The sequence below is a fragment of the Carcharodon carcharias genome, chromosome 2, assembly GCF_017639515.1.
Source record: "Carcharodon carcharias isolate sCarCar2 chromosome 2, sCarCar2.pri, whole genome shotgun sequence".
Lineage (NCBI taxonomy): Eukaryota > Metazoa > Chordata > Chondrichthyes > Lamniformes > Lamnidae > Carcharodon > Carcharodon carcharias.
In genome coordinates this window covers 213745175-213768073 of record NC_054468.1, presented here as the reverse complement: position 1 = coordinate 213768073, position 22899 = coordinate 213745175, and the positions used below count along the sequence as shown (strand labels likewise).

General features: G+C 45.6%; 1 protein-coding gene across 1 annotated transcript in view; it reads left to right on the top strand.

Moving 5' to 3' along the window:
* The window catches only part of ryr2a (ryanodine receptor 2a (cardiac)), an 806696-nt gene that overhangs the window by 70995 nt on the left and 712802 nt on the right, over positions 1-22899 (top strand). The gene's annotated exons all lie outside the window — the stretch shown is intronic.

Below are 22899 nucleotides of genomic sequence, written 5' to 3'. Positions count from 1 at the left end.
ATTGGACAAAGGAGCCGGTATTATGGTTGTGATGACTGTCACTTTAAGACCAATTCAGCTGAGTAGGGGGGTCACATGATTTGTTCAACCAATGTGTGGCTGGCATGGAGAAATAAATTCTAGTGAGGGGTTTCCTGGGGAAAAATTGGGTGTATGAAGGGCTGGCTGGATACAAGCTGCCACAGAAGCTCTCGTGTGAATAAAGTTTATTATGTTTGACTAAGAAGCCTTCCAGAGCGTGTTTTTACAATGATCCTACTGGACAAGGAATCATGGCTAAGAGACCTCTGTCTATGAATGCCAGACACACCACTCTATGGCCTGGGAGGAATCTGACTTCCAGTTTTGGCATGATTCTGGAACCATTAAGATATGCTGGCAAACAGATCGTCGAAGTCATGTACATCATCCGTAACCAGACTTTTTCTCTCCTGAGCAGAGGTGTCTGTGTAGCCCTGAATTTTCTTAAAAGGGCAGAAGATGTCAAAGACAACCACTGTTATGAATTATATGCAACTGCAAGGCCCTGAGAGCTCCAACAAGAAAGATACTCTTGAGTGAGACTTCAGCTCTGAATTGTCTTCACCCTTTGCAGAGCCGGTTTGCCCACTTTCTTTTCAGGTGCCAGAAAACCTTTGTTGGTCAGACCAGCAAACCATTCAGATGGTTATCATGATGCCACAAATGGAAGACAATCAAGAGGTGAACCAGCACGAAGAAGAACCTCAACCTTTGGCTCCAACATCTGTTGGTGACATACATCCAGAGATCACAAAACAGATACTGTAACCTCCAGCCAGTATAACCGTTACCCAGGCTACACTGGAACAGGGAAGTAGTCACCAACTGACCACAGCACACCAGACAGTCAAACTAGAAGGTGAGGTTATTGAACAGTTACATTTTCACAACAGGAAGAGACATCTTCCATCCCAACGTGCATCACGGTGAACTGGGCATAAGAGGAAAAAGAAAATACACACTACAGACGAACTGGAGTTTGTTCTCCCCATAAAGAACTGGATAAATCAATGACTGTCCAAAACACCTGATGGGGAGTTGATAATTGATTCAATGCCAAAGAACGAGAAAAAGAGAATCAGGAACCAAAGAAATGCCAGAACAACTGCATCAGAAAGAACCTCCTATTCATCAAAGTTTATCTACTCCAACAGAGCCCACCACTCCTCCAGCAGTAGCAAGAACAAGACCTGGAAGAACTGTCAAACCTACAGAATACCTGAACCTGTAAATTCAGAGGCTTGAGGATGGGAGTTGGGGTGCAGTTGCGGGGGTGATAGGTGAGGGAAGAAGGAGTTGTAGAAATAATGTAAATATGTTGGGTACGCTGGATAACATTGTAAATATGTTGGACAAAGACTTGAGGGGAGGTGTAGTGAAAGGACCTGACACATAAATCGTTAACATGGAACTGAGTACAGTACTACCCACACAATGATTGAAAGGAACACATGACCTACACCCAGAGGTCACCCTTGTACTGGACCAAATTGTGTGCAGAAGCAAACATGGAGATCTTATTCTGTATGTTTGTATATAGTTACTAGTATGTAATAAACACTTACTGTTGAACTAAGACCAAGAATATCCTAATGAGACCTACTGAATTGCACACAACATCATACAACAATCCCCCAAGATGTTTTCCACCTTTGTGACTCCCCTTTGGCCTCTAGAACCTGATTCGCCACCCACTTCCCCCTCCCCTACTATCCCTGATCCCTTCCATCCAAAAACCCTGAATTCACCTTTCAGTCCTGTATCCATTTTCTTTTCCCTTGTTGTCCCAGAAGCTGCCACTATTGAATTCTGATGCTGCCGAGATTATTCAGCTGCTGCCCTATCAGGTTGCTGGTAGCCCCAAAAGGCGCAAGTGCCCCCCAATCACTTAAGGCCACCCCCACGTACTATTATTGCACGCCGGCCCGACTTATACATCAGGGTGTGTTGGGGGTTGGGGGGGTGCGGAAAGCAATATATACCCCCCCCCCAATAAAATCCTGCCCATCCTTTCTGATACACACAACTTTCCTCCTAATTTACTGCCATCTGTAAACTTGGAAAAACAGCTCTCCGTACTGGTTGTCTTGTATTGAACAGTCTGTAAAATTTGGAACTGGATGATAAATCTTGACAATCTACTTCATTATTTTGCAACTGATAACAGTTAATTTCAGTCATGTACAAGTTTATTCAACATGTACATCCTATATAGCAAATAAAACCAATAAAGTTTATACAAATGTGATGTAAGGATCAATTTGCTGTTCCTTGTTCAGTTTCTTCATTTTTATATTGATTGGGGCTTTTAATAAAGAAGCCAGTGGAATTGTATTGTCATGGTTCAGTGGCAATGAAGTGGAAAGTGGAAAATTAGAGAGCATGTAGTATTTTATTTTTTAGCATTGTATGTGTGTCGTTAGGTCTTGTTCTAGCTTCTATTTATTGGCTGCAAAATGGATCAGTTCCATTTATATAGTTGTTCTCTAAGAGCAAGCCATCTTATTGATAGAATTTTAGTTTTATTATAGCAAGAGCCAAACATTCACATCCAAACACAAATGTATTATACGAACCAGGAAGGCTCCAATATTGAGTCAGCTCTCCCCAGCCAGGTAAGTGGTGGAGCTGCAATGCCTTTGGGTTACGATGGGAAAAATGGATGGAAGGGGTGAATGATGTTGGTGCTAGAAACCATGAGGAATGAGTTGGCAGGGGGAATGGACGACCGGATCTGACAGGGAGTGGTGGGAGAGGGGATGTTGGTGGTGGTGGCAGTAGCATTGCTGTGTAGGAACCGGAAGCAGCAGGAGTGCAGAATAGTCCATTTAAGAAAATATAAAAGTAACTTAATAAACAATCTTTGAATGCCATAAATGTCTCAGGCTTGTTACCACATTAACACCAAGGTTAGGGATATGGTTAGGCGGCCTAAGAGTTAAATAGATAACATTAGTATCCAGCTTGGAGATCAAGTATACAAGGCTTTATTAGAGAAAAGTGAAGACAATATTTAGTACTGGGCCGGAAAAGTAGGAGGAAAAAGTGTGAAGGGAAGAGTTATACACAGAAAAGATCTGTGCCAGATGCAAGATTTTAAATATATTACGAATGGATCTCGCATTGTTTCGCTAATTGCAAATCAGAGGATATAGGGGTTGATATTAGTTTATGCCAAAAGCATGAAACTAGTTCCTAGTGAATTGGCAGCCAATTTTTCACTGTGCCAGTTTTTCTTATTGGCTTGGAAAATATTACCAAGATTTTTAGTTTGAAGCAAAGGAAAAGCAACAGCAAGACTAAGAAATGAGTTTTCAACAAGACTTAAAACTATCAACCTGTGAACTTCAGTGGAAAGTAGATCAGGCAAGATGAAAAGATGACTGCTAATTTGCTAAAAGCCTGAACGCCTGTTCTGTGCTGCTGGCGTAGACTGATTTCATTCCACCCACCCCTCCCCTGACCCCTTGTCCCCATATTGTTTTCTAAGTGGAAATGGCAGGATGTTGATAATCATAAGTTATAGGGTATGTTGTTTTTTTGGTGGGGGGGGGCATTGGATATGTGATGAGTTGCGGGGTGGGATCATTTTTAAGTGCCTGACAGTGTGATATATTTTGGAACAATGAACAGTGTTGGGAGGGTGGTGAGCAACTGGTGGAGAAGAGAATTGAGTTTTGGGGCGACTACATTTTGGGTAGAATACTGTTGCAGTAAAGGGGTCAGACAATGCAAGATTCTATCATTTGAGGCATACATTATTAACTGAACTTTCCCACTATTGTATAAATTCACTGCATTTCATTCACTTCGCAGTGGATTATTAATGAATAACCAAACAGGACAACCTGAATGGGCAGATGCAATGGAGTGAGATTCAGAACGGATAAATTGAAGCCTGAATCCTGAGATTGGTTGACCACAAGACAGTAAGCTAGGTGGGAAATGAGAGGATAGGCCAAGGTGTAAAACGGCACCATCCTGATGTATGCACTGGGCATGGGTGATATTGTTTAATTTTTATATGTTTCCTTTGTCTTATGGTTTAGTTCTTCATTAATTGTGCCTTTTTGAAAAGAGGGCACTTAAGTTCAATGGCACAGGGGCAACACACTGTTCCTTCTGGTTTTATCAAGAAAAGGAGAATTCAGGTCTAAAAAATTCAGGTGGGAAAGCGGGAGTAAAATGAACAATTGGGTTGCGGGAAAGGTGAATGAATAAATGGAGAAAATAGCCATGGCAAAATCAGAATTGTGAGACAGAAGTAATGGCCTGAATTTTTCAGCCAGCGGGTGGGAGTAGACGGGGGTGGTTGAGGAGCCGATCGCTTCGTGCCGCCATTTTACGCAGGCAGCCCAGTTAAGGCCCACCCAGCATAAGACACAAGCCGTAGTGATCAGCACTATCTGTGTGGGCAGGGGGAGGAGGGAGAGTCAGGGCCAGCACTCTTTCACGCACGTGCGCTAAAGAGTGCTTCAATCTCCCTGAGGCGTGGAGCTGCCTCAGGGAGATTGAAGGGCTATTGTAATTATTAAGTAAATGGATGTAAAATTCAATAAAGACATGTCACCTCGTGACCACGTCAAATGAGATGGGACATGTTTTGATTTTGCGGAAAAATTATTCACTTATTTAATAAAAGCTTTAGGAAACGTCATCCTGCTCATGGATGAGGTTTCCTCAAAAATGTGAAGGCCACTTGGCCTTTTTGCCTGCCCACCAACCTTAAGGTTGGATGGCCAATTACATCAATGCCTCCCTTAATGGCCTTAATAGGCCGTTTACATATCAGCAGGTGAGCAGCCGACTCCAGCGTGCGCCCGCCGAATGAAATATCGCGGGACTGCCTGATGACATCTGGATGCACTCCCGAGAAGCAGAGTCTGCCATCTTGACGGTTCCTTAAGCCGGAAGTGGTAAATTCACTGGCTCGTTGTAGTCCTTCAAATTGGTTTTGTCCACACAGTGCTAATGTCAATACTTTTCTCTGAGACTTGTTATAAATGTAACCTCTGTTTTGAAGGATCTGCTTCTAGAGTGACAGTAGTGTTGCCAATTTTTCTGTATTGTTTGGGGATTAAAGACTAACCCTCAGGAAATTTCTGCAAACAACCCAGGATAAAAATCTTAGGGATATTGAAAAAGTGTCTTTTTAAAATTTTTTTTAAACTTTGCTTTTGTTCATAGGTCATTAAAATATTGGGCATGAGGAAAAATGCTGTTTAATTGATGGTTAAAGAATCACCCAATGGATAATGAAGACTCTATTCGCTTTCTGATTGGGTGGTTTGGTGTGAGGATGGATGTGTTGGACAAGTAATGGCAGGAAAGTTGGGGAAAGGCGGATGGAGACAGGAGATCATGTGATGAAACTTTGATGAATACGTCCAATTTAAATTGGCCATCCAAAGTGACAGGTGGCCACTAAGGCCTGTTGATAGTGAATAACATTACAGCAGACTGTTGTAGAGCAGGAGCACTCTATTATCAATATGTGTTAAGGCATAGCAGTTTGGACTGCTGCTAAACCAGGTTTGTAATGGCAACTGTAAAATGTTGGTGCTGACAACTGTTAAGTCAGGTTGGTTGCGACATGTTACTCCACATACATTGTCACAATCTGTCTTTTCTGGTTTTGTTGTGACAGCTGTTAAACCAGGTTAAAAATGGGTGGTCCTTTTTTGACACACAGTAAGCAGTTTCAGGAATGTGTTGTGACAAACCTAAAAATTGGAAATCTTTCCTGCTGGTGCAGTTTGCCAAAGAAAGAGAGACTTCTTGCACTTCATTTATTCTGAGAGTGCATGACTGTACTGCATTTCATGTTTGCCTATATAATAACTTTGGATGCACTTCAAAAATGAAACTTTGGATGTAAAGCACGGGGCCACAATGAGACGTTATGCTAATTGAGTTTTTCATTGCAGTTTTCACAGAATTATTTACAAGTGCTCTTCAAGACATGGAAGTGCCATTTTCATGAGAAAAATAGTGTTCGGCAAAATCCATTCTTCCTTTTGCTTTACAAATGTTATGCTTTTCGTGCGCGAGCCAGGTGCGCAGAGTCAGGAGAATTCTCGGCTCCGCGAGGCCAAACCCTCAGCTCTGAAGGAGGGTCATACGGACTCGAAACATTAAGTCTGCTTCTCTCTCCACAGATGCTGCTAGACCTGCTGAGTTCTTCCAGCATTTTCTGTTTCTGTTTCAGATTTCCAGCATCCGCTGTATTTTGCTTTTAAAAACGGCTGCCCGATGTCGGAATTTTGGTCCAGAGCGCTTATACTAGAAATCGGGTGACCCCTGAAGCACTGAGGAGGATATCGGATGCAGAGACGGGCTGGGCGCTGACACTGTCAAAAATTAATAAAAAGCAGCACTCTAGCCCTCACACCCATGGCCCATTCATGCCAACCCATGCCATCTCATGCCCTGTACCCATCTCCATAGCCCCTCATACCCTCCATGTCAACCTATGCCTCTGCACCCACCCCTATGGGCCCTCATACTGTCCATGCCAACCTATGCCTCTGCACCCACCCCCATGGGCCCTCATACTCTCCATGCCAACCTATGCCCCTGTACCCACTCCCATGGCTTTTCAGAGCCTCCATACCAACCTATGCCCCTGAAAGCACTCCATGGTCCTTAATAGCCCCTATGCCAACACCGTCAATCCATAACCACCATCCATCACCTATTGCCCTTACACCTACCATGCCAGTTCACCCAATATCCACCACGGGCAGGCCTCAGGATCTATTCAGGGATGAGATAAAATAAAGTTCTTTAAACCAAAGTTCTAAGTGTCTCTGGCAGAAGTCACTATATTGAATAAAACACTCTCATTCATAAAAAAACAATTTACTACATTTACATTCCTTCAAATACACATAGCCTTATAGCAACAAACATTTCATTCAATTGCACAATCCCTTATAATAACAAGCTTTGGAATTCATAGTCCTACATCAAGAACCTATAACCACTTTTAGCTGTCAATCAAATGGAAATGGCAGGCACCCTACTGTGATAATGGATGGTTGTGAAATCAGTCGTGTAGCACTAATCCAGTAATGGAAACCCCCAGGCATATTCAGCAGACAGAGTGAAATAGGAAACTGATTTTTTTTAACAGGCAAGGCATTTTTTTCAAAGATTTAAATGGCAGGACTTTTAAATGCCTTGGTAGTTTGATGGCTCCCTTTGACAGATGCTTTTGACAGTTCCTCTTGACACTTTTGACAGGTCTTCTTGACAAAAGCAAAATACTGCTATTTCTGGAAATCTGAAACAAAAACAGAAAATGATGGAAAAACTCAGCAGGTCTGACAGCATCTGTGGAGAGAGAAATGAAGTTAATGTTTTGAGTCCATATGACCCTTCTTCAGAGCTCCACAGATGCTGTGAGACATGCTGAGTTTTTCCAGCATTTTCTGTTTTTGTTTCAGCTCTTCTTGACAGTTGCTTTTGACAGGTCTGTTGATAGTTAATGAGCTTATGCACGTTTTTCACACATTGGGGCACTTAGAAAAACTCCAAGGTAATCAGGAAGTGTCAGCATGGTTTTGCGAAATCACGTTTAACCAATTTACTGGAGTTCTTTGAAGGAGTAACATGTGCTGTGGATAAAGGGGAACCGGTGGATGTACAGTACTTAGATTTCCAGAAAGCATTTGTTAAGGTGCCACATCAAAGGTTATTGTGGAAAATAAAAGCTCATGATGTAGGGGTAACATATCAGCATGGATGGAAGATTGGCTGCCTGGCAGAAAACAGAGAGTACGCATAAATGGGTCTTTTTCTGATTGGCAGGATGTGATGAATGGAGTCCCGAAGGGGCCTGTGCTGGGGCTTCAACATTTTATAATTTATATCAATAATTTAGTTGAGAGGAGCGAAGGCATGGTAGCTAAATTTGCAGATAACACAAAGATAGGTAGGAAAGTATATTGTGAAGAGGACATAAGGAGTTTGTAGACAGATATAGTAAGGTTGGGTGAGTGGGCAAAAATATGGCAGATGTAATATAATGTGGGAAAATAGGAAGTCATTCACTTTGCAGGAAGAATAAAAAAGCAGAGTTTTATTTAAACGGAGAACAACTACAGAATTCCGAGGTGCAGAGGGATCTTAGGAGTTGTAGTGCATGAGTCATAAAAAGTTAGTATGCAGGTACAGCAAGTAATTAAGAAAGCTAGTGAAATGCTATCCTTTATTACCAGAGGAAAAATAAGCATGTTATGTTTCAGTTATACAGGGCATTGGGTGAGACCACATCTTCAATACTGTGTGCAGTTTTGGTCTCCCTATTTCAGGAAATATGTAAATACATTGGAGGCTGTTCAGAGGAGATTTACTAGATTGATGTCTGGAATGAGCGGGCCGGCATATCAGGAAAGTTTGGACAGACTGGGCTTGTTTCCACTGGAGTTTAGAAAATTGAGGGGTATCTTGATTGAAGTATACAAGATCCTGAACATTCTTGACAAGGTGATGTGGAAAGGATATTTCCCCTTGTGAGTGAGTCCAGAACTTGGGTACTGTTTTAAATTTAAGAGTTGCCCTTTTAGGTCAGAGATGAGGAGAATTTTTTTCTCTCAGAGGACTGTGCGTTTTCAGAACTCTCTGCTCCAGAAGGCGGTGGAGGCAGGGTCATTGAATATGTTTAAGGCAGAGGTAGATAGATTTTTATTAGGTAAGGGAATCAAAGGTTATCGGGGTAGATGGGAATGTGGAATTCGAAACACAAGGGTATCAGCCATGATCTTATTGAACGATGAAGCAGGCTCGAGGGGCTGAATGATCTACTTCTGCTCCTATTTCGTACGTTTTTATGTTCGTATTTATGACTAATGTTAACAATTCCAAAGGGCATCTTACTCCCTGCAAAGGACACCTGACCTCCCCCAAAGGTGCCCTGGGACAATATCCAACGTTATCCAAAGAAATGCACAAAGTTCAGACCTGCTCTTACTGGGTCTACTCCGCACACTCCTGGGCAACCAAAATCTGACTTGAGTGGAGGCAGCTGATGATTTAACTGACCATCTGTCTCCGTGAAACGCGAACGTGTGAAGCGTGAACTGCCCCATTACCACCCCCGCAAAAATGTGAAGTGCCGTGTTTGGGGGCAGGAGTTCCGAATTTTGGCATATCCACCATTTGCACCACGACAGAGAGACTGTCCAACATGGCGAAGATCCAAGCCATAGTTTTAATTGCATTGAAGTGTATCATCATCATGAGATCATAAAGAAAGCTACCCATGGGTCCTCTTCACCTTTTCTCATCTGACTCAGAAGCACATGAACTGATGTATCTGTAATTAAATCACTGAAAAATCCATTGCTGGCAGTTGGCTGATCATCTCGTTATTGCAAAATTACTTTTCTAGTAACTTATGTTGATTTTTACGTTTTTAGTTCTCCTCTGTGCACAGCACATTTTAAGGATCCTGCCCACTGCAGGTGAACTAACAGTTGTTTGAAGCTTGTAACTCACAGATCTGAGTATTTTAACTCAACCATCCAAAATTCCAAGAAATTGGTTTGCATTGCTCGGCTGGCATGAACTAGGCACAGGGAACAATTCTAAGGTCTAAGGCGCACCCACTATTTGGACTTGGGCCTTACTTAAATGGACTGCGAATGCATGCTGGGCATCCCCAGGGCAGTTTGACAGTGAATTGGCATTGACCTGGGATGCTGCGTCGTTGACGGCCATCCTCAGGTAGGCCCTGGCTGTGGGGAAGTGGGTAGGGGTGGTGTGTGATTGGGACAAGAGGGGTAATTGGGAGGGAGAGCGGAAATATGGAGTGAGGCGGTGTTGGGATAGAGAATGTAATCAAGAGGGATTGGAACAATTTGGAGAGGGAAGGAAGAGATAGAGTGGGAAAGGAGCAACGGGGCGAGGGAGCGAAGTAATTGAGAGGTGAATCGGGCAATTAGGAAGATAGGGAGGCAATTGGGAGAGGGGGAGAAATAATTGGAGGAAAGGGAGGCCAAGCAGGAGCTGGCAAAAGCCTTTGGCACTGTTGAAGCCTGGTGGAGCATTACACATTCAAGAAAGTATTTTGTTAAAACTTCCCCTTTTGATCATGGGCCTCTAGCGGTTCTTTGAAGGCTGCGTGTAGAACAAGTTTTCTTGAATATGGTCTGGCACACCAATTTTGGAAAGTGGGGCATCAATTTGGAATTGTACCCAATCCCTACCCATATAAGGGGCCTGTTTCCTGTGGCGCCTGTATTTTTGCCTTTACCAATATAGTGGAATGGCACGCTTCTGATGTAGAATCTGCAAACGCATGCCACCTGCCATATTGGGAAATTCAGGTATCCCCAGAGAATTTCTCAGACATTGACATAGGCTTTGATGCCAATATTATACTTGTGAGAAAATATATGTATCATTTCGGGATGTTGTGAGAAGGCTGAAACTGAAGAAACAAGGGCTAGCATTTTCCGTGTCCGCTGGCGTCGGGTGTGCTTGGAGGCGTGAGCGGACAATATGGTGCAACCGGTTTCACAATGGTTTGTTTGCCTACCTTGCTTCGGTCAGCACTTGCAGTCATCAGCACCAGGCTTCACAGACAGGCACCACTTTTAGGGGGGCTCACGGCAGGTCTCTACCTACCAGATCAGCCATGTGTGGGCGGCTTTGCAATGGATGCAGGGCAAGGGTTTGCTTGGTGAAGAGGGAGAAGTGGCCTCAGGCAAGAGAAGGGGCTGCAGGGTGAGGGCTGTACTGGGGAAGGAGGGTAACACAGAGTGTGTGTGAGGGGGCACATGTTGGTCTCAAGATGGTGAGGGCTAAGGAGGCAGTCTTCAGAGGGGATGAGGCCAGATGGAGATGTGAAGGTATGTGTGTGAGAGAGTGAGTGGTGATGTCCTTTGAGCTGGCAGTGAATGAGATGCCAGTGAATGTGTGATGGGCTGGGGCATGTGAGTTCAGAGTGATGAGATGGTTGCCATAACCTGGCTGCATGGATGAGATCATTCATCCCCTATCTGCATTGGACGGTCAACCTCTTCTGTGCTGCATTGGCACCGATCACCACTGGCATTGCTTCCCAAGCCTAGTTAGTCTTGCCGCTGCCCATCCTGCGGCCAGAGTGGGGGTAGAGGACATCGCGGCGGGCCTCCATGGTGTCCGAAAGGTGTTCCAGTGATGCGTCGTTAAACCTGGGGACTGCAATCTTTTTGCCTTTCATGGACATCTTCCCTGCAGTAGTTGTGGGCTGGAAGCACTGAGACGTGTATGCGCAGCTTGATGAAGCAGCGAAGTAATGACGTGGCAGGTGAACAAGAGGTCGTCCCGCCATTGAAAGGGCGTGTTTCGCGGGAATGTATAAGTAATGCAGCTGGTTTGGTACGATATGGCGTGAAAACCCGCCATTGCAGCCGACTGGTAAAACATCGTTTTACCCGCCCGCTACTGCACTTAGTGGGACGATTCTGCTCAAGATGTCAAATGATCCTTTTAGATAGGGGTGGAGTAGAATTCACGAGAACTGTGGAGAAATAATGGAATTTTACATCCTCAACAAATATTGAGTTTGATATTTCATTTCAGTTATAAATATGCAGAGCTTGCTGTCAATTGATTCTTTTTTACTAATAGATGTTTTATTAAAATGTCATCATTTGGTGATAAATTACAATGTTCCCTTGCAGTATTTATAATAATGACACATCTTCCTGCCACTAATATGCTTGTGACAGAGATGCTTTCCCCTCTACAATAAAAATACCTGAAAATTGTTTCAATTGTTCATCATGGTGATACGGTGGGCTTGATTTCTAAAAATCACGCACTGGTATAATTGCGCTTTATGTTGTTTATTGGTAACTTTTGAGCAACATTATTACTTTAATTTTTGCTGAACTCAGGATTTTTGTAATCCTTTGTTAATTCAGTATTAATTGTCTTTAATTGTAGGTAGATCGAGAGCATTAACTGGGATTCACCTGTGCCCCTATAAATAGACACTGACCTAAACTATGGTTGTTGGGTTAGGAGCTTCTTGCTTGTAACCTGTAACTATGTAAATAAATGCTTAGAAAAGCGTGTAAAGCTTAGCTCCAGTTCTATCCTTCACCAACTGATTTTTTTGGACTACAACAAGGTAGCAGAGGATGGTTGCCTGAAGTTGAGGATTAGAAGTTAAGAGAAAAGAAAACTTCAGACAGAAACAACTACTATCCTAGTGGTCATTGTGGAAAATGGCAGAAAGCAAGTGTAAAGTTCTGGGGTATGGTTACTCTGTGATGTTCTTGGAGGCTGAAGATATGAGCACTGGATGAATGAAGTAGCTATGTGGACATCCCTGCCAAAGAGAAAGCAAGGCCTTGATGTTTTCATTTCCTACCAGAAGTGAAATTGGAACGAAGGTATTTTAGAAGCTGGGTGTATGGAACTTGGATAATTATGAAGGTTTGGACCTTTTATTAGTGCTGAATTTTCCCCCCGTCGGGGGTGGGGGTTGTGCAGGGGGCAGGCAAGAGCGAGCATGAACCTGATTGGTGCCCCAGATCGGCGCCATCATTTTATGTGGGCGGGCCAATTGAGGCCTGCCCAGTGTGACGCTCGCCTGGAAGTGCTGAGCACTCCCTGCGCTGGCTGCGGGGGATCCCTTGAGTCGGGATCTGCGCTCTTTCTTGTGCATGCACGTGAAAGAGCACAGAAATCTTCCTGAGGCACGGAAGTGCCTCAGGGAGATTAGTTAAAGTTTTTCAAAGCTAAACACAGAAAAGGAAATATTATAAGACGTCCCCTCATGTGACAGTGTCATATGAGCTGGGATATGTCAAGGAACATTAATGGAAAACTTTTTTTAATTTATAAAAACATCATGAAACCTCATCCTGCCTGTGGATGAGGTTTCATGAAATATGCGAAGGCTGCCTGGGCTCTTCGCCTGCCCACTAACCTTAAGGTTGGACCAGAGGCTCATTTAACTATTTTAATTAGTTTTTATCGGGCCTTAATAGGTCTTTTACAGTTCGGCAGGTGCGCAGCTGTGTGCCTGCCGAACTGAAAATCTAAATGTCGTGCGGTGACGTCGGGACACCTGCCCGATGTCACCGCGCGTCATTTTACGCATCGGCGAGTGGGCCCCGCTCCCGCTCGCCGACTGGAAAATTCTTCCCTTAAGAGTTCTTGAATGAAATTAACAAGGAAGATGATCTGTTAAATGCTTATGAGGCATGGTCAGGTTTTGATAGATTTCAGACATTTAAGATCTCCTGAGGTAGAATTTAATTCAGGTGATTTGGGCTATTATAAGAATAATGGGCATAGAGAATGGAAACACCCTGGTAAGTTAATAGGTCGTGATGGAAAGACAATATTTATCAAACATGGCAGTCAGACTGTAAAGGTTTGTTCCTAACACTTAATCAGAATTAATTACAGCATCTCAGACTCTGAACAGCTGATGGAAGTAGATAAGGCACCTTGTACCTCAGATGCGTGTGTGTTTCTTTTTTGATGAAGGTCCTGAGGAACAGAATCAAAGGCTGGAAAGTGTAACATGAGTGGTCATGACACACATGACAAAGCTATCACCTTCAAAGGCTATTTGCTGAGAGACAGGTGACATATGTTCCAGAGGGGTCCAGTGAATGGAGAGATGCAACAACTGTGGTAAAAACAAAAAACTGCGGATGCAGGAAATCTAAAACAAAAACAGAATTACCTGGAAATACTCAGCAGGTCCGGCAGCATCGGCAGAGAAGAAAAGAGTTGACATTTCGAATCCTCATGACCCTTCAACAGAACTGATTGAATATTAGGAGAGGGGTGAAATGTAAGCTGGTTGGGGGAAGGGGGGGTGGGGGGGTGGGTGGGGGGAGGTGTGGAGAAGTGGGGTGTGTGTGTGGTTGTAGAGACAAGCAAGCAGTGAAAGGAGCGTATATTCAAAAGATGTCACAGACAATGGAACAAAGAAGTGTTGAAGGTGGTGATATTATCTAAACGAATGTGCTAATTAAGAATGGATGGCAGGGCACTCAAGGTACCCCTCTAGTGAGGGTGGGGTGGAAAGACTAGCAGGGCATACAAGATTTAAAAATAATGGAAATAGGTGGGAAAAGAAAAATCTATATAAATTAATGGAAAAAACAAAAGGAAGGGGGAAGAAACAGAAAGGGAGTGGAGATGGAGGAGGGAGTTCAAGATCTAAAGTTGTTGATTCAATATTCAGTCCGGAAGGCTGTAAAGTGCCTAGTCGGAAGATGAGGTGCTGTTCCTCCAGTTTGCGTTGGGCTTCACTGGAACAATGCAGCAAGCCATTGACAGACATGTGGGCAAGAGAGCAGGGTGGAGTGTTAAAATGGCAAGCAACAGGGAGGTTTGGGTCTTCTCTCCTCACCGTCCAAGGGCCCAAACACTCCTTTCAAGTGAAGAGCATTTCATTTGCATTTCCCCCATCTTAGTCTACTGCATTCGTTGCTCCCAATGCGGTCTCCTCTACATTGGAAAGACCAAATGTAAACTGGGCGACCGCTTTGCAGAACACCTGCTGTCTGTTCGCAAGAAAGACCCAAACCTCCCTGTCGCTTGCCATTTTAACACTCCACCCTGCTCTCTTGCCCACATGTTTGTCCTTGGCTTGCTGCATTGTTCCAGTGAAGCCCAACGCAAACTGGAGGAACAGCACCTCATCTTCCGACTAGGCACTTTACAGCCTTCTGGACTGAATATTGAATTCAGCAACTTTAGATCTTGAACTCCCTCCTCCATCCCTACCCCCTTCCCATTTATTCCCCTTTTCTTTTGTTTTTTTCAATAATTTATATAGATTTTTCTTTTCCCACCTATTTCCATTATTTTTAAATCTTGTATGCCCTGCTAGTCTTTCCACCCCACCCCCACTAGAGCTGTACCTTGAGTGCCCTGCCATCCATTCTTAATTAGCACATTCGTTTAGATAATATCACCACCTTCAACACTTCTTTGTTCCTTTGTCTGTGACATCTTTTGATTATCTGCTCCTATCACTGCTTGCTTGTCCCTACAACCACAACACCCCCCCACTTCTCTCCCCCCCTCCCCCACCTTAAACCAGCTTATATTTCACCCCTCTCCTAATATTCAATCAGTTCTGTTGAAGGGTCATGAGGACTCGAAACATCAACTCTTTTCTTCTCCGCTGATGCTGCCAGACCTGCTGAGTTTTTCCAGGTAATTCTGTTTTTGTTTTGCAATAACTGTGGGATGTGTAGGAAAAGTCACTGGCAATTTTAAACATTGGTTGAATATTCAGGATGACGGCCAAGAAGCAAGGTCCATGGACTGGCAGAATAGGGTGAAAGAGTGGAGAGAAAGAAGTTGCAGTGCAATTACTGATAGTGGACCTGGAAGTGACTCTTAGAACCATAGAAAAGTTACAGCACAGAAGGAGGCACTTCGGCCCATCTTGTTCATGCCAGCCTGAGGACACCCAGGTGCCCTTTCTAATCCCACCTTCCTGCGTCCTTGCATCAGAAAACGATCACATACTAGAGAAAGAGCTTCCAATAGTGCAAGAGGGCGATCTTATAATTGTGGTCCTGGCTGACATAAAACTGCAAGTAGAGATCATAGCCTGAATTGATTAGACAATTAAATAAAGGCACAGAACGGTCTTAGAACTGGAAGTCCTGATGATTGTGAAGTTTTGGTGGTTGCCAATAAATTTGAGGATACATCTGTATAGCAAAACAAAAGGAATTAGAATTTGCAGAGTAGAGTTTATTTGAAAGTATCAGATAAGGGGCAAAAAGAAACCCACGTATGAATAAATTGTTGCAGAGGAGAACCCATAGCCCTAGGGGAAGGGTGCCTCGCAATGAAATATGGAGTTTTTTGATTTAGTCAACTGGCTTTCTGAATCATATCACCCTTTCCTCTTTCTGTGTTCTTCCGGAACCAATTTCCAGGACTGATGGGTTATTTACTTTTTGCAGACTGTACCAGGTATAATGAAAGTTGCTTGCAGAAAGGGAGAGAGACTGACCAGGCTTGACTTTGGGTGGAATTGCCCAGATTTGCACTAAGTGCAATAGCGGGTGTGAAAAAAAGATGTTTTACTCACTGGCGGGATTTCGAGCCCTAGCGTCCCCTTCCTGGCATGTCCCACCTCATTAATAATGCACAAGAAACATGCCGGATCCCTGGCGGGCGGACTCAGGTTTGCCCACCACACCGTGACCTCAGCGCTTCCTCGTTCAGGATACCAGGGTACCACCAGAGCCCAGCCTCCTTCATGTCTACAGACCAGGACTGTTCCAGGCAACAGGCGGTCCCGAAACCAAAGAAGATGGCGGTCCCCAGATTTAATGACACCTTCCTGGGGCACCTCTTGGATGCAGTGGAAGGCTGCGGAGATGTCCTCTAACCCCGCTCTGGCTGCAAGAGGTCCACCAGAGTCACCAATCTGGCCTGGGAGTCGATGGCAGCGGTGATCATTGCCACCCGAGCACAGCGGAGGTCACCACCCAGTGCAGGAAGAGGATGAATGCTGTCATCTGTTTCGCCAGGTTAAGTTACCCACCTCATCACTCTCAACTCTCACACTCACAAACCCATCACACATCCACGGGGATCTCACACCTCAAGGGAAAACACCATTAATTCTCACACACATCATTACATGTCTATCAGGCTCATATCCTCTGGAGCTCACGTCCTTATCCCGTCCATGGCTCTGCTCACCACATAAACATGTCACACAGTGCCATGCATGCCACTAACACGCCATCTGTTTTCATGCAGAAGAAGGTGCCTCACAATAGGAGAGAGAGGTCCCAGATCAGGGCTGGAGTGGCCCACATTAGGTCCTTCACTCACTTTGAAGACCGTACCATCGCACTGACTAGTGAGGATGTGGACCCTGCCTGTAGCGACAGCGACGTTTGTGGCAAACATCCACATGAGGATCCTGTACCCCATCATCCCTCTCTCAACGCAACTGTAAGTGATCTCTCTCCTGCTTTTGACTCTGCTGCCATGCATTAATTATTTCTACTTTGGTTCAGAGGGAGCTCTGCCAAGTGACCGATGCCCTCAGCCGGCTAGTTCCTCAGCTCCCTCCACATCCTCATCTCCCACCAAGAGGAAGCCTCCTCCATTGAAGAGCTGGAAGTAAGCAGCCTGGAAGACCCATCACAGCGCTCACCCACACCCTGCACCAGCGCAGAGATACACACCCCGGTGGGATCTAGACCTAGAGCAAGCTTGGGTTCACAATCTGGTGGTCACCGCATGGGCACATGTCCACAGCAGCAGGAGGTAGGTTCCTGCGAGCTCCCTGGCACTTGGTGGACTGCTGGAGAAGAGACATCTGTGAGGCCCGAGTCAGATGGCATGTCTCTGGATTCAGCCTTCCATCTCATTGTGGAAAGTCAGCCGAAGGTGGAGGAACATCATCCAGAGCTTTTGGAAGCCCGCAATAAAGTGGCATGTGTGTCGGAGGAATGTGTCCGCCTGCCCTCTGATGAAGTGGTGCCCACATGTGTGTGAATATGGTGGTCTCCATGGGAAGGATGGCGGATGCCATGGCGACCCTAGTCCAGCAGAACATGGAGATGCGTGCAGACCTGCACTCCATTGCAGTAGCCACGGGTGAGTTCCTGCAGTGGCTACGCAAGAAGGAAATGGGGCACCTCGACGTTCCTCCAGGTGCTTCTTCCCCCCAAGGAGTCAGGCCGGGCCCTTGGGCACCCGAAGGAAAGAGGAGCAGCAGCTGGGCGCCCCTGGGTCATCCACTTAGGAATCTCAGAGGCTGTCTGCTCCCTCCAAGTCCCCTTTGCCTGTGACCTCTTCAACCTTGTTCTCTGTCACTGCAGAGGGAGCAGCTGGTCCAAAGGAGGGCAGCCAAAGGAAGCCGGGGCCCTCAAGGCCTCAGCTGTCCAGAGGAAGCACGTCAAAATCATCAGAGGCAACTGGGCCAACAGTTGCACAAGCCTGTCTCCACCCCTGCTGCGGGAGTCAGGGCAGCACCTAGAAGAAGGCCTAGAAAAGTTAAGAAATTCTGATCACAAGTAGTTACATGGGCAAACACATTTTGTCACTTTATAATCTGAAAATTTATTCACTTTCACTGAATAATGTGTAATGTTTTTCAGCTTCATTTACAGGCTTCATGAATCCCTCACCCTGCATGCCCCCCATCACTAGCAGTTGAGATGCATGCAGCTGGACCACGGATGGTTCTGGAAGGAGAAGTGTGTGTGTGGCAGGGCCTTTCCGAGTCTTGTGCAAGCACTCTACCACGCACCCAGTGCCTTCATCCGTCACACTCATCCTGCTGCCTGCTGGGGTTCTCTTTCAGTTGTCCACCTCAGCTGAGCAGTATTTCCGCCCACCTACTGATTGCGCTCCCATGCAGCACCTGTGCCCGTCCAGCATGAGGCTTCGCTCACTTTTGATTTCTGTAAAATGGCCGTTGTCAAGTTTCTCATAAACTCCCCCATCCCGTCCCCTCCCCCAGTCACCCGCATCCATTCCCCCATCACTGTGGAGCCCAAGCGTCACCTGCCACCTCCCCACCGTCACCTACCAACCCGAACCCTTGTCATTCCAGGATGTCTGGGTGAGTGTGCGCATTCCCTGCCTTCCTGAAAATCCCACCCCCTTCCACATTGACCTCTTTGATCTCCTCCTTCCTGCTCCTAGGGTCCATGCCTAAGGGACGATTCCGGTCGGGCCTTACTTTGCGTCCCATCACCGGAACGCAGATCGTGTTCACGCCGGCCTCCAGTGGGATTCGTGTTCCGCCAAGGCGGACACCATTGGATAATCCCAATTTCACGCTTGCTTGAAACTTGACTTCTGCCCCTCACGACATCCGCCACCAGCGGGTCCAGACGATTCTGCCCTATAGGTTGGACTTTGGATATTGGGTGGGGACCCCGATGTCTGGCTCGAATGGAGGTCCAACCCTGCCCTGTCTGGGAAACAGTCACCTTGCCGTGATTGTCTCTGAATTGGCCAGTTAGTGCCCATAGTGTCCAATTCGGGATGGTGGATGGGCTTTTGAAGCTGAACGGCCAATTAATGAAAAATCTGCTGGCAGGCTGTTCTCACATGGTGCAGGGACCTGCAATGGAGGCCTTCCATCTTGGAAAGGAGCTGCTGCTGGCTATTTTAGCTAAGAGCGAGAGAGTAGGCTCCTCGAGATGGTGGCACCCCCTTAGCACTTTTAAAACTCATGGCCACAGATGTGGGGCCACCATTGTGGAGGGGCTGTTGTCAGGTAGGCGGTCATGGCCTGGAGTGCTGGCCACTTGGTCTACCGCTGGAAGGCCACTTCCATAGAGCTGGCCTGTTCCCCACGCCTCAGGAAGTCTGCACTTTCCCGATGACTGGTCATTAACTTACCTTAATTGGCTAACCACTGCTTCCGCCCCTGATCCGGCTCCTGGGAAAATGGCCCGGGGGATGGCATCGTTTCAACAAACTGGCACAACACCGGTGGTGTCAATTTCTATTCTCACCCCGATGTGGGGTGACCTATGGGTTTGATTTTCCTCTCTTCCTTTGCTCCTCTAACCATCCTCCACAGCAGCATGGATGATGAGATCAGGTGCTCACTCACTTTGTGGAGAGGAGGGTGAAGCGAATCTCTATGCTATGTTGCCAGTGTGCGTCCCAGACCCCTAGGGCTCCAAAAGCTCTGAATTTCCTGCAGCTCAGAGAAGGCAGAAAGTGAGATTGCTGTTCACAGAGGGGCTGACATTTTGGGTGGAAATGGGTTTCCTTGGGGTAAATTTTATGAAGGATGGGATAGAATGGGGTGGGGGGGGTGGGGGGCGTCAGTAGACTGCTTGCCTCCCCCACCCCCAGAAGGAAAGTCGGTTCCTAACCAGCCAACTTTTGAAAAAGGCCCCCCTGCAGTGATAACAAGCTGTTGGTGGCTTAAACAAGCTGACGGTTGAACCTCTGCCCCCTTTTAGCGGAAGGAAGTCCGCCCCCAAGGGCTGCTGGCCGATCTGATTGGCCGGCAGCTGCAGCAGACCCAGCCACAGGAGAACTCTGTAGTGGGCACTGCTGGGACTGCATGGAGGCCCCGAAGTGAAGGGGACATGGCCACCGGAGAGAGATAAGCCTGAGGTTTTGGACGGGGAGGGATCAGGTCGCCTAGGGACGGGGGGAGGAGCGAGACGGGTGTCGGGAGTGGGTTTCGGAGGCTGGGGCAGGGAGGAACAAAGCGGGGGTAAGATCTTGGAAGGTAGGATGCCCCCGATGCACCCAGGTCACCCTCCACAAATGATGCGCCCCCAAGTCCATCTTTTCAACAAAGCTGTTTAAAAAAGTCTTCCAGCATTTATGGCATTGGAGGCGGATTGAGGGCTTGAATGGGCAATAATCGGCCACTTAAGGCCATGGGTAGGCCTAAGGGTAGGCGGGCTAGTGGGCACGTACTCAATCTCCACCCCTGTATTATGAAGACTGGGTCGGATGTGGATGGAAAGGCATTGGGCCACCCAACTGTCCTATTTTACATGCCCCCCCTCCCCCCCAAACCAATCCTACTGAAAATTGCTTGCGGTGTGAGCCCTATGATCTAGCCCATTGAGATTTGGACTAATTCGTAAAGATTCCGTAAATTCTGCTGGGGTGTGAAGAGTGAGTCCTTTCCACCCAGCCTTTTGACATCACTGGTAATAATGGTATATGCCTGAAGAAGTTACTGGGCTTTCCTCAGAGTTTTTGACCATTATACACTTGAAGGTCCCTGGTGGAAAGATGCCAGACGTTCATGAGAAAAAAGTAGTCAATCCAGGAGAGGGAATCGATTATCTTTAAAACGCTTGAAGATTACTTCTTTTGTGGCAAACATATGTCACCCCAGGAAGAGACTAGAATTTCTCTGTTAGAGCAGCTGGGCTACAGCCCCTCAATTTTCCTTTCCATTGAACTCAATAGAAATGTAAAATCAAGTTGAATATATAAAGCATGGCCAATCCGATATCACCAGTTTTATACCATTGGTGAAAGTTAAAATTGCCCCATGTTTTTCTTTGAACTGAGCTTGGGTTTGCAAAAAAGCCTTTAAAAACCAGTCTACCAACAGGTGCTGAGCTATAGAGCTCCTTCCTTTACTGCCACCAAGGCATAGTCATTCATTGAATTTATTTTTTTTTTCAATTATTTCCTTAGTTTTCCAGAACAGGGTTTAATGGAATTCTGTAAATTTTGAATTGTGGCTTGTAGACCTTATGCAGAGAGTGTACCTGATGTAGTGAGGTTGTGTTTGCCTTCAACGGGTTCATTTCACAGCCTAGGGAATGATCACTGTTTATGCTCTGAGACTTCATTACGAGCACAGTCTACAGCTCTTAATCCGGTTGCTTCATTCATATTATTTGAACTTCATTTGTTAATCACACATGCTTGCTTTGATCTGTTTTGTGCATTGTATAATGCAAATTATTGAATAATTTATTTTTTTGAGTGCAAATAAAAGCTTCAAATTAGCTGGAGTAGATGACATAATAAGTGTCGTTCCTTCTGGCAATTATCTTGCCCTCATTGTTGTCTTGATATACCATGGTGCTACAACTTGCACTACAATTTTAGTTGGTAAATAGCTGACATGTAAGCACAGTTTGAGTATTACAACAAGGAACATGGGAATGATAGCATAGTGGTAATGTTACTGGACTAGTAATCCTGAGACCTGGTCTAATGCTTTGGAGAAATGAGTTCAAATTCCACCATGACAGCTGGGAATTTAAACCCAATTAAAATAAATCTTGCATTTAAAAAGTTGGTCTTGGTAATGATAATCACAAACTATCGGATTGTCATAAAAATCCACCTGATTCACTAATGTCCTTTAGGAAAGGACATGAGACTCCAAACTTACAGCAATGTTGTTGATCATTAAATGTTCTCTGAAATCTCCTAGCAAGCCATTCAATTGTATCAAAAGTTGAATAAAGATAAACCCCGATGGTCCTTCTTGCATCGACAAAGCCACACCTGGCACAGTTGACCCTGCAAAGTTCTCCTTTCTAACAAGTGAAGACATGCCAAAATTGGGAGAGCTGTCCCACAGACTGATCAACTAACAGCCTGACATACTCATTCTCATTGAATCTTACCTTCCACTCAAAGTCCCAGATTTCTCTATCACCACCAGAGGTGACAGCATAGTGGTTTACAATTGGGAGGGAGTGGCCATGAGTCCTCAACACTGATTCTGGATCCCATTAATTCTCATGGGAAAGGAAAACCCCTGCTGCTCACCCCTGCTGTCCCTCAGTTGATGAATTAGTGATCTTCCATGATGGACGGAGCATTGAGGGTAGCAAGTGCACAGAATGTGGCCTGGGTGGGTGACTTCACTGTCCATCAGATTGGCTTAGTAGCACCACTACTGACCCAGCAGGTCAAGTTCTGAAGGGCATACCTGCCAGACTGTCCCTGCAGCAGGCGGTCATGGGAAAATTTCACTTGAATTCACTCTCACCAATCTACATGCCACAGATGCATCTACTCTTGACAGTATTATTAGGAGTGACCACTGCACTGTCCTTGTGGAGATGAAGCCCCATCTTCACACTGAGCACATGTTCCATCATGGCACTACCACCATGCTAAATGGAATAGATTCAGAACAAATCTAACAGTTCAAAATTGGGCATGCATGAGGTGCTGTGGGTCATCAGCAGCAGCAAAATTGTACTCAGCTGCAACTGCAACTCTGGCATCTACGCACCTTAGCAATATAGAAAATTGCCCGGGTATGTTCTGTCCACAAAAGGCAGGAACATCCCGATCGGCCAATTACTGCTTTATCAGTCTGTCGATCAGCAGCAGAGTAAAGGAAGGTATAATTGACACTGCTACCAAGTCGCACTTACTCATCAATACCCTGCTCCCCGATGC